Below are 11,432 nucleotides of genomic sequence, written 5' to 3'. Positions count from 1 at the left end.
GAGACGTAATCTAGCCAGTCAGGCTCCAGAACTAGTGCTTTTAACCACCATGCTATGCAACCTATAAAATGTTTGTGTTGAAAGTTAGCCATCCAGATCTACACATCTTCACCCAGTTTGCCTTTCTGGTCTGTCTCCATCCCCAACCAGGGCCTATAAAGTTGGTATCAGAGCAAAAAGAGATAGAATTGACGAGCATAAAACAGAGCCTACAAGTACATCCAATCATATACAAAGATATATTTTATGATTAAAGGTGCAGCTACTTTATAATTTTCAGTATTGTTTGAATTCTTAGAGCAGGCATTTAATACTTCCAAAATCAATTTTTAAAATGTATAATGGTAGATTCATGGGGGGGGGGGGATTATGAAGCATCTGTAACTATGGAAAGGAAGAAGTGATTGCATTTGGAAAGATTTTTGTTTATTTAATGTCACTTAGATGGTATTAAAACAATAATTTAGTAAAAATAAACATTTTCCTATACCACTAGGACAGTGATTAAGAAGGATTAAAAGCAGGCATGGGCTGAATTCTAGCAATACTACTTTACTAGCTGTTTGAACTTAACTTCTGTTTTCTCATCTATAAATGGGAATAATAATACATATTCTAGGGATATTGTTAGGCTTAAAATAAGACAATATAATTAAGGTGCTTAGTATGGTATATTTTTTCTTTTTCCCCCTCACTGAAAGTGGTGATGATGGACACTGAAGTGTATACTGTCTTATGGCTGTGTAGGATTCATTTGATCAGTCCTGCACTGTTAAACATCTGGTTCATTTTCAATACTACAAACATAAAAAATATCTCCATACATTTTCAGTTATTTCTTTAGGGTTAAATCCTAGTTGTTTTGGTGGACTGAAAAATATCAACATTATAAACTGGTGATATATATTATCAAATTATTGACCAATACATAGTTTTACCAACTTAATCTTCCCTATATTGAAAGAATTTAGTCAACTCTTACCAATAATGGATATTATTATAAAGAAATATTTTATAGGCCCCAAAAGACTTCATGTTGTTATTCTACTTACTAGATGTTTCAATCTCTTTTTTATATTACAAAGTTCTTTGGCTCCATAAATTATGAGATTGGAAGAAAATAGAAAGATAATTGGAATAAGTAAACGTTTTAATGTAGCATATTACAGATGTGGCATTTCAAGTCATTTATGAGGGAATGATTTTTTTCCAATGGCTTCCAAAGTACCCCCCGGAGCTTCTTCTGTGCAGAGTAGGAATGAGGGCAGGGAATGCTGGCAGGTTGAAGTAACTCTTATCTTGTCCCATTTCAACTATGTTTATCTGTTTCACATACTGAACTTACTGGTAAGTTGATCTGAAAGGTTCTGAACCTGGAAACAAAACCAAAACTACATTTTAAAGCAAGGTTCTGGGACAACTGGTATTTTGCAATATAAATAGTTAAATCTCTCCCTCACATCATATACAAAAATATGTAACAGCTGGAATAAAACATTAAATGGAAAACACCTCCATAAACTACCAAATAATAATGGGCAAGCATTAATTCCTTTTAAAGCACACTGATAAAACTAGAGACCATAATGACAGATACTATTTGTCTGAGTTGGTTTTTCTTAAAATGTGTGCCTCTAACACAGATTCAGAATGTTTTTTTTAGACAAAGTGTGGAAGAGCTACATATCAACAATAGTGCTAGGGATAGCTTAAGGCACTAAACACCCCCATTATGTCTATCAGCTTCCCCAGATCACCCCCAAAAATACAGTCTAAATAAAACAGTGTGACAAACAAACAAATGTAACTGAAGGACATATCCCAGTATCTTATGCTACAAGCAGACTCCTGACACTAAGACTCTGTCAGACATTCCGAAGCCATCACTGTTGCTCTTTGGAAGGAGCCACAACATCACCAGCACAAAAAGGTTTGTAGGTCTAAACTCAGTTTATTCATCACTTCCTAAACTTATTTGACCATTGGACCCTTCTCTCAACATGATACCTATTAATATCCATAGAACTCGTGGAGCACACCTTTGCAAATTCCAGGGTATATATAATTAGCATTTGAGGTGGGAAAATGGCCAGTGAGAGGTGTCCTTGTGAAAGGTGTACTGTCCATTTATTGCTATTTTTACCAATGCTCAACTTCAGGCCCTCTCTGATGTGATGTGCTGACACCTAGTACTGATGCTTTCATTTAGCACACACACATCATTTCCTACAATAATATATTGCTGCCCATTTAAATAAAAATCCCTCCTTGTAAACTGCCTTGGACTGAAATTTTTGTACATCATCATGATGTATTAATATCTTGGAATCCTATGAAAGGTATATATAAATGATTGACAGGGCTAAAAATGTATATGCTCTGCTCTCACCTATTAAAATATGTCTTAAGAAACTATACATATGGAAAATGTGCCAGGTACAACTTGTTCTGACTTTTTATGTCATACTCATGAAAGGAACTGTACTAGACTCTTTTTGAGATAGAGCTAGAACGTTCAAAGAGAAGTTAGGCCATTCTACAGAAACTCAAACTTGTAAAGATACAACAGCTTTTGGTGAATTCTTGAACTTTACTTTCTTTCATCCCAAAAGTAACCCTTGGGTTCTAAATTAAGGGGAAAAAAAACAAGAGGCAAAGGTAATAAAATTGCAGTAATAAGTATTCTCTTCCTCCAAAGATAGTGGTTATTTGGTCCAGCCATTTAAAATTAATGTTAATTTGAATTGTAAAATGTTAGGTTTATGAGCAGGAAGATTCAACTTCTGATCTATATTAAATGTGTCTCTGTATGTTTAATAATGTCAATGCAAATGATAACCTGTTTGAATACACTGTACTAATTAATAACTTCCAGGATTTTTGCTACTAGTTCTTGATCATCAGGTCTCATATTTTAGTAAAAATTCTGGTGCTATAAAATCCCAGAACACCAATTTTAATTATCACTTGATAACTGTGTAAAGTAGTCTTATTCACTATAAGATAAGATTAGTATTACCTTGACCTATGTGGCTCAGTTGGTTGGGTGTCATCCTGTAAAATCAAAGTCACAGGTTCAACCCAGAAAGGTGTGGGTTTGGTCAGGATGCCTGTAGGAAGAAACTGATTGATGTTTCTCTACCTTTCTTTCTCCCTCCCTTTCACTCTCTAAAAATAAATAGCCTTAACTGGCATGACTGGGTTGGGCATTGTTGTGCAAAGCAACAACGATGTTGAACACGTGTGGTTTGTGAGCTGAGCTCAGGCCCTGGTTGGAGCATGTGCAAAAGGCAACCCATCAATGTTTCTCCCCCATATCAATGTTTCTCTCCCTTTTTCTTCCTCCTTTCCCTACTCTCTAAACATAAATAAAATCTTCTTAAAAAACAAGTAAAATACTTTTAGAAAGGGTATTTTTGAGTACTTGGAATCTGAATTATATAGTACCTACTCTAATTATTACTGAGTATTTACTAGTTCTCTTATAGCTACTAAGTCGCTGTGAGTATAAGCATATGTATGCGTGTGAGTGCTGTGCAATTTCTGTCTCTAACTGGAATGTGGCACTGAAGTGCTGGTTCTTTTGAATTTGGCATGTCAAGGCTACTCTGTGACATGTGATGACTCGACACTCTACCAAAATTACTGTGAAATCTTTATCCATGCATTGTGTCATGATGTCCTTTAGCTTTCATTTGATATAAGCAAAATCCTAAACTCAGTGTGAATTCATGCACTCAAAACTTCATGTTTTGCCCTGACTGGCGTAGCTCAGTGGATTGAGCACGGGCTGCGAACCAAAGCATTGCAGGTTTGATTCCCAGCCAGGGCACATGCTTGGGTTGCAGGCCACAGCACCCAGCAACCGCACATTGATGTTTCTCTCTCTCTCTCCCTCTCTCTCTCCCCTCTCTAAAAAATAAATAAAGTCTTAAAAAAAAACTTCATGTTTTAAGGTGTTTATCTGGAAAATCATTAATAATATCATTGGTTTAGATTAGCATCAAAATAACATCACAAATTTTTTTTAATCTTGATGGGAATTTGTGGATTTTCTATGAACTCAGGCTGACAAACACTGCCATGGATGACAGTCATTCATTTATTCATTCATTTAACAGTATTTACTGAGGCTACTGTGTGCCTGGCACAGGGAATCCAACAATCAACAAAACTCCCTGCCCTGATGAACAGCCTTACAGTCTAATTGGGAAGGAGGACAATAGACAAGTAGTCATATAATTTCAGATAGTAATTAGTGCTACAAAGAAAGTGAGCAGGATTAGGGAATAGAGTTGAAAGGACAGAGGTACTGTTTTAGAAAGGCTGGCAGGAATGGCATCACTGTCTGACATCTGAGCAGACACCAAAATGAATACCTGGGGAAGAGTTTTCCAAGCAGCAGAAGAGCAAGTTCAAATGCCTTGAGACAAGAATGTACTTGGAGTGTTTGAGGATCAACCAGGAGGCCAGTGTGGCTGAAGCACAGTCAGGAAATAAGTCAAAAAAGTAGTCGACGCCAGATCACGCAGGGATGGTAATGTAGTCATGATTTTGGTGATTATAAGGAAAAAAATGAAATGGCAGAAGGCATGCTTTAACTATACATGAGGTGAAATTACTGTCTCTAAAACTTTTTTTCTTTTACTTTGTAAAATCACCTTTATTTAGATATAATTTACCCACATCAAACACACCCATTTTAAGAGCGCAGGGTGAGTTTTGGGAAACATATACATCCATGTCACCATCATTATAATCAAGATAAAGGAAATTTCCATCATCCCCAAAAGTTCCCTTGTTTCCTTTTGTAGTCAGTCCCCATCCGCTAATGCCCTACCAAGAGCCAGGACTCACATCATTAATTTTAATGTGGACTTTGAGGACTCAGATCTGTGCTGCCTAATATGGTAGCCTTTAGCCACATGTGGCTACTTAAATTTAAATAAAATATACAATTCAGTTTCTCAGTTGCACTAGCCACATTTCAAGTGCCTAATAGCCACATGTGGCTAGTGGCTGCCACATTGGACAGGACATGCATAGGATCTTACATCACTGCAGACAGTTCCATTGGGCAATGATGACATGCTACCCTGGTAGAATTTGACCTTCACTACATAAAGGTAGGCCAAGCAGCATGAAAACTGTGTAGGCCATACAAGTCATATTACCTAGCATTTTGTTCCTGTGTTTATTACATTTATCACTAAGTAATTAATTAAGCCCATGGATGGAGGAGGAGGAGGAGGAGTGTTCACTGAGATAGCATTAGAATGGCAATGGTGATTATGGAGCTATTCAGTACATGGAAATTCTTCCTCCATTATTCAGTTTAATGAATATCCTATTTTTATTTAGGGAAATGGTCATTTCCTTTATAAGGCACAATTTTAAGTAAAATTAAACCTCAAAATTGTAGTCTTACTAAACCTGTTTTTGTTTTTTTTGGGAGTTCTAAAGCAAATATGGTAAAGTATTAACAGTTGTTAAACCAAGTAGTGGGGACATGAATATTTCAAATATTATTTTGTTGTACACTTTGAATGTCTGAAATACATTACAGACATACCTGAGAGATGCTGTAGGTTCATTTCCAAACCATTACAATAAAGCAAATATTTCAATAAAGCAAGTCACATGAATTGTTTCGTTTCCCAGTGCATATATAAGTTACGTTTATAATATATTATCATCTATGAAGTGGTATCAGGTCTAAAAACATACATACCTTAATTTAAAAATACTTTATTGCTCAAAAATGCTAAGCATTATCTGAGCCTTTAGTGAGTTAGATTCTTTTTGCTGGTGGAGGGTCTTGCCTCAATGCTGTTGGCTGCTGACTGATCAGAGTGGTGGATGCTGGAGTGGTTGTGGAAATTTCTTAAGACAATAGTGAAATGTGCCACACTGACTCCTCCTTTCACAGATGATTTCTCTGTAGCATGCAATGCTGTTTGGTAGCATTTTACCCACGGGAAAACTCCTTTCAAAACTGGAGTCAGTCCTCTCAAACAATCTTGATGCTTTATCAACAAAGTTATGCAACATTCTAAATCCTTTGTTGTCATTTCAACAATCTTCACAGCATCTCCACCAGGAGTAGACACAGAGACACAAAATGAGCAAATGCTGTTAGAAAATGGAGCCAGAAATTCACTTAGATGCAGGGTTGCCACAAACCTTCAATTTGTAAAAAATGCAGTATCTGCAAAACACAATAAAACAAAATGCAGTAAAACAAGGAATGCCTGTGAAGGAAAGAAAAAAGTAGGCTTTCAAATGCTGGACAAGAATATCAAGATTATTCATGATGTGATTAAATATAGGTTAAAACCAGTATACACTATAGTATAGCCTAAAAATCAGTATAGCATAATGGTAAAACATACAGGCTCTGGGGCCAGATTGCCCTGATTTTAATACTAATTATGCTACTTACCAGCAGTGAAACACTGGGCAAGTTACTTAACCCCACTGTGCATCAGTTTCATCATCTGTAAAATAAGAATGATGATAATATTACCCGGCTCATAGGGATATTATAAGGATTAAGTAAAGATATGTAAAGACCCTGGTACATAGTAGATGCCCAATTAAATGTCAATAGCTGTGATGACACTTATAACTTTGGGTTTTTTTTAAAACTACACTTTTTTAGAAAAAAGAAACTGAAAATATCCATAAAAATATTAAAAACTGTAACCTCTAATTGATAACAGACTACTTAATTTTCTAAACATTCTGCATCAAGCAATTCCTTTTGCACTTAAAACAAGGGAAACACAGAAGCAAAACCTTGGCTTACGCCCGTCTCCCAAAGTGCCCCGTGGTCTGATAAGCAGTGATTTTCAAAGTGTAACTTGGACCAACACCAGCAATACCAGAGAACTTGCTAAAAAAACAAATTCTCAGGCTTCACTCCAGAAGCACTAAATCTGGGGTGGAACCCAGCAATCGGTTTTAGCTTTACATCTGATTTTGATGCTTACTAAAGTTTGAGAACTGCCATGTTAAGTCTTAACTTCTAGCTTTGTATAGTACTTGACCTCTCTCACCTTTATGTAATAAATACTGCCAATTCTTGTTCTTCAAATACTCTCTATAATTCTTATTTATAAAGTCCTCTTTCCAACCCTTGCATATAACTTCTCCATGATACCAATACTTTTGAGAATAGCTCTTCTCAATCCCCAGTTACTGCCTGATATAGAAAGCACAAATGCTTTCTGGAGTCAGGCAAGTAATTTGTGTCAAGGGGACCTGGTGTAAAACCTTAAAGAGTGAAGTGCTGGCCACTGCCCAAAGATGTTCACATTAAAAAAAAAAGTTAAATTGCTGCCAGCCAAACAAAAATGCATGTAAGCCAAATTTGGACACTGGCCAACAGTTTGCACTCACTTTTTGGCTAATTCTCTCTCAAATCACTAAGCAGTTGTGAGGTAGTGGAAAGAGTGAGAGCTGAACATAGAAGAAAATCTTGATTTAAAGCCCAGTTCTGCTTTTTGCTAGCTGGGTGGTAGTAACAACAATAAAGTTAACCTTTCGGAGTTATAGCTTCTCATCTGCATAAAGACAATGCTATTTCACAGAATTATTTTAAAGATTAAGATAATATAAAAGCCCTCAATACATTTTTCATAGAATTTGTGGTATTTTCCTGTATTGTTTTGACTGATTATATGCTTTATTCTACTTGCATTTATGAACAGTTTAGATGAGGTTATTTCTTCTATTAAACTGTGAGCTCCTTTAGGATACCTTTAGGATACAGATGGCCTTTTGCTTCCCCTTGAGTTCCTCCACTCTGAGCTTCAACAAAAGCTTAAAACGGGACATCTGATTGGAGTGGGGTAGGGATTTGGAGTAACAGTCAACTCTTAATACAGATGTATATTTCTGTAGGGGAAAGACTATATCTGACTTAAAACAATCCCTAATATGAAAGAGAAAAAACAATGATGACTTTTTTTTGTTGTGAAGTGGATGCCTTTTGTTTTTATTTTAAATAGATACTCTTGACTTTACACTTACCAGGTTTGTTGAAAGCAATCCAGGAAGTTTAGAAGCGCCATACTAGAAACTCTGAAAAAAATATGAATTTCAGTTTTAACTAAATTTTTGCAATTCAGATGCAAGTGATGATGCTACAGTAATGGTGGTAGAAGAGTTATGTATCAGGGCAACTAACATTAGGGGCCCAGCTCATTTTTTCCCATCTGGAATACTGAGACAAGAAAAAGGACTATCAGGTAACCCACAAAGACTTTAGGAAAGTTATTAGGCAATTAAGATCATGGAATTTTGGAGGAAGAAGAAGGAAGCATGTTTATCTCATGGAAGTAGATTATAAGTAAATTAGAAGCTTTCAGCACTCTTATGGCCTTAAAAGAAACAGTATGTCATATTTTGTCCTAACAAAATTTCTTTTTCTTACTATATAGGTGTGCATGCCTTCTAAGTGCCTGTAAAGAACTAATTCACAAATTGAATTTAGCATGGTTAATATCATTGTCCATTTCTTACTGTCTCAACTTTGGCTGCATCTACAGATTCATTAACTAAGTGACTTTCAGGTTAAATAATGTAATTTAATTCTAGAACTGCTTGAAAACTTACCTCCCCCTTCGTCTCTCATTAACTGTTCTTTATACCAGGGCATTTCTATTTTTCTCTCAAAAGTATAATTCATAAAACTAGAAGAACTGTAGTAACAAATGGGCTCAAATATCAAATTTAGTTTGGGAAGAATATTTCTAACTAATCACGGTTCCATACAGGGAAATGAGCACTGGATCAATGGAGTGGATTGCAGTAGGCAGGGCGAAAAAATGCTGCCCATTTCTTCAGGAAGGTGGGAACTGGTTATTCTGTTAAAGTACGATTCAGAATGACATATTGAGGTGCAATTCAAAATATCTATTTCATTGTTCATATGTTATCATCAATAAGGAAAATTTGGCTTGGTGAGACATAAAAGTCCACGACAGTGTTAAAACTGCATACTGCCATCAGCTTTCACATGCTCTGAGGCTTTCATAATTCAATTCTTTGACTTCTATATGAGAAAAATAAAATCTCACTGCAGGTGTAACTTTTCAGTCATGGAAGAAAATTTCCATTTAAAGGGCATATCCAATTATTCAACTTATAAACACTCAATTAAAAATCAATTACAAGACCCAACTATTGTCAAAACACATATAAACAACTTTTCTTGCATAAATTATCCCCTTCAAGGTGAGAACCATTATCTACCTTGTTTAAAGGTAACATTATTTTTGCATGGGTAAAGTAGAAGGACAAGAAAATAATTAACCTTTGAAGGATTTCTCTTCCAAACACATTTCTTTTGAAGAAAATTACAGATGATAATTAGATAAAAGTCAGTACTAAACTCTTTAGAAGTGTCTGTCTTACAGATGGTTCCTCTTTCAAGCATCAAATTCTACAGAAAACAAAACCAGGTAAACAGTTCCTTTGGCAGGTACACAAGACATAAAAGACCTCATGGACTGTAATGATGTTATCTATTTTGTGCCAGATGTTTCAGAAATTTTGAGGAAGTTCACTTACCTAAGTTATTTATAAAAAATACTTAACTGATTATGCTATTACAGTTGTACCATTCCCCCCCCGCCCTTTATTCCTCTCTGCCCTGCACACTGCCTCCCACCCACATTCTCCGCCCCGTTTAGTTCTTATCCATTGGTTGTACATAAGGTTTTAAAAGTAAGAATTTCCAGAATAAGTGAAAAGGATTGACTACAATAATTTAAATAATACTAGCTTTTAATTAACATATGAGTGTGTTTGGCCTGAAAAGACAGTTTCCTAGCACACAAGTAATAAAAGAAAGCTTTCACCTCCTTAGGGTAAGTGTTCTTACAACCCCTTAAGTCACTAAGAGGAGACCCTGAGGTGTAACAAAAGGTCTAACCTTAGCTCATTTTTACTTTGGTAGAGTGCTTTTGTAAAAAGCACTCTTTTTGTCTGAGTTACACTGGTGATTCGACCTTGGTCAAGTCACTTAATTCTTTCTAGTCTTTATTCGGTAACTGTAAATGGAGTCAACTATATACCTGGTAAAGGTATCACAGGACTGGTGTGAGGATCGCATGATATATGCTAACATATTAAGCATATTATGGATGAAAAGAGGCCACATACTAAACCTGACAAGCTCAAGGGAAAGCCTACGTGGCTGGTCTTACAAACCCAGAGACCAAAGTAACCACAGAGGGCCGTCAGAATGTAAAAATTTCTAAGAGCTGGTGCGTCTCTCCATTTTACTTCTTACCTAATCTCAGAGATTTTCCCACCTTGCTTTCTCCCACTTTTCTAATCTACAACCAATGAACTACATATAACCTTCCTTACATCTCCTCGATTTTAATGTTTAAAATGAGCTGCCAAAGTACCATTCCCTGGAATATTTTTCAATCTGTTGAGGTTTTGCTTCCTAGCAATTGTGTCAATTTCGCTCAAACTCTTGTAAGACTTTTTCTTAGGCTAGATGTTCTTTATCAACAACTAAAATAGTAACAGGAAACTAGCTATTATTTTATTAATACTGGCTTAACCTTTCCTGCCTATGTCCTTGTCTGTAAAATGGGTACAGATCTAGGTCTGCACCTATCCAGTTACTTACTATGAACTCGAGCAAGTCATTTCCTTTCTAAACATATTTCCTAACAAGGTTATTATATAGAGCAAGATGATACCGTGCATGGAAATGCTATTCAGACGTATATTTAAGAACTTAACGATGGCTGTTATGAGAGGGAAGAAGATATTATTTGTAGTACTGTAAACAGCAGAGACGTACAGGGAAGGACGAAACAAATGGCGCGTTAACCACCCTCAGTAGAGAAAAAAGGCAGAAAATGGAGCTCGGGAGCCTCAGTGCCTTGAAACAGCGGGAATAATAAGAATTAAAGTGTGGCGGCGCCTGGAGCGGGGGTGGGGGAAGACTTTAAGAATCACTCCGACAATCAATTTCACTCTTTTTCCCTTTTCTATTATGACCGCTAGCCTAACACAGACCATTTCACTCAACTACCCAGCCCGCCATAACACTGGACATTTATTTACTGTACCTTCTTCACCGGGAGCCTTTCAGTCCCCTCCCCTCCTTCTAGAGAAGTCGTGAACTCCAGACCTCTATTTCCGACCACCATCCCCTTTAACTTGCCTTTTACCACACAAGCGTCTGTGTATCCTTCCCTCCGTCTAAGGAGGAAGTGGAGCTGAACGCACCGCAGTGCATCCTAGGAAAGGTGGTCTTTCACATTCTTTTGCTTGGGCCCCAAAGTGGGGAAAGAGGTAAAACCGATCCAGACTAAACTACAATTCCCGGCAAGCAACGTGAGTGACTATTTTCCTTTCTGCCCCGTTTCCTATCGCCTTCCTCTTCCTCCTCTCCGCGGACG

The 11,432-nt window shown here is 36.7% G+C and overlaps 1 long non-coding RNA gene across 5 annotated transcripts; it reads right to left on the bottom strand.

The window, feature by feature from the left end:
* Positions 1 to 1,132: 1,132 nt before the first annotated feature.
* LOC123833316 lies at positions 1,133 to 11,376 on the bottom strand. Of its 5 annotated transcripts, XR_006788209.1 has the most exons (7): positions 11,100 to 11,376; positions 8,035 to 8,085; positions 6,443 to 6,497; positions 5,732 to 6,208; positions 4,380 to 4,478; positions 3,020 to 3,110; positions 1,133 to 1,373 (listed from the first exon to the last, which is right to left on the bottom strand). It is a non-coding gene; the product is annotated as an uncharacterized LOC123833316 (long non-coding RNA). The 5 variants fall into 5 exon arrangements; XR_006788211.1 differs by lacking the exon at positions 3,020 to 3,110 and having other exon boundaries at positions 11,100 to 11,375; XR_006788210.1 differs by lacking the exon at positions 4,380 to 4,478 and having other exon boundaries at positions 11,100 to 11,375.
* Positions 11,377 to 11,432: the final 56 nt, after the last annotated feature.

Source organism: Phyllostomus hastatus, unplaced genomic scaffold, assembly GCF_019186645.2.
Source record: "Phyllostomus hastatus isolate PE091 unplaced genomic scaffold, TTU_PhHast_1.1 phas_scaffold_21, whole genome shotgun sequence".
In the NCBI taxonomy this organism is placed as follows: Eukaryota; Metazoa; Chordata; class Mammalia; order Chiroptera; family Phyllostomidae; genus Phyllostomus; species Phyllostomus hastatus.
Note: the sequence above shows the minus strand (reverse complement) of the source record. Positions and strands in the feature narration are given on the sequence as shown.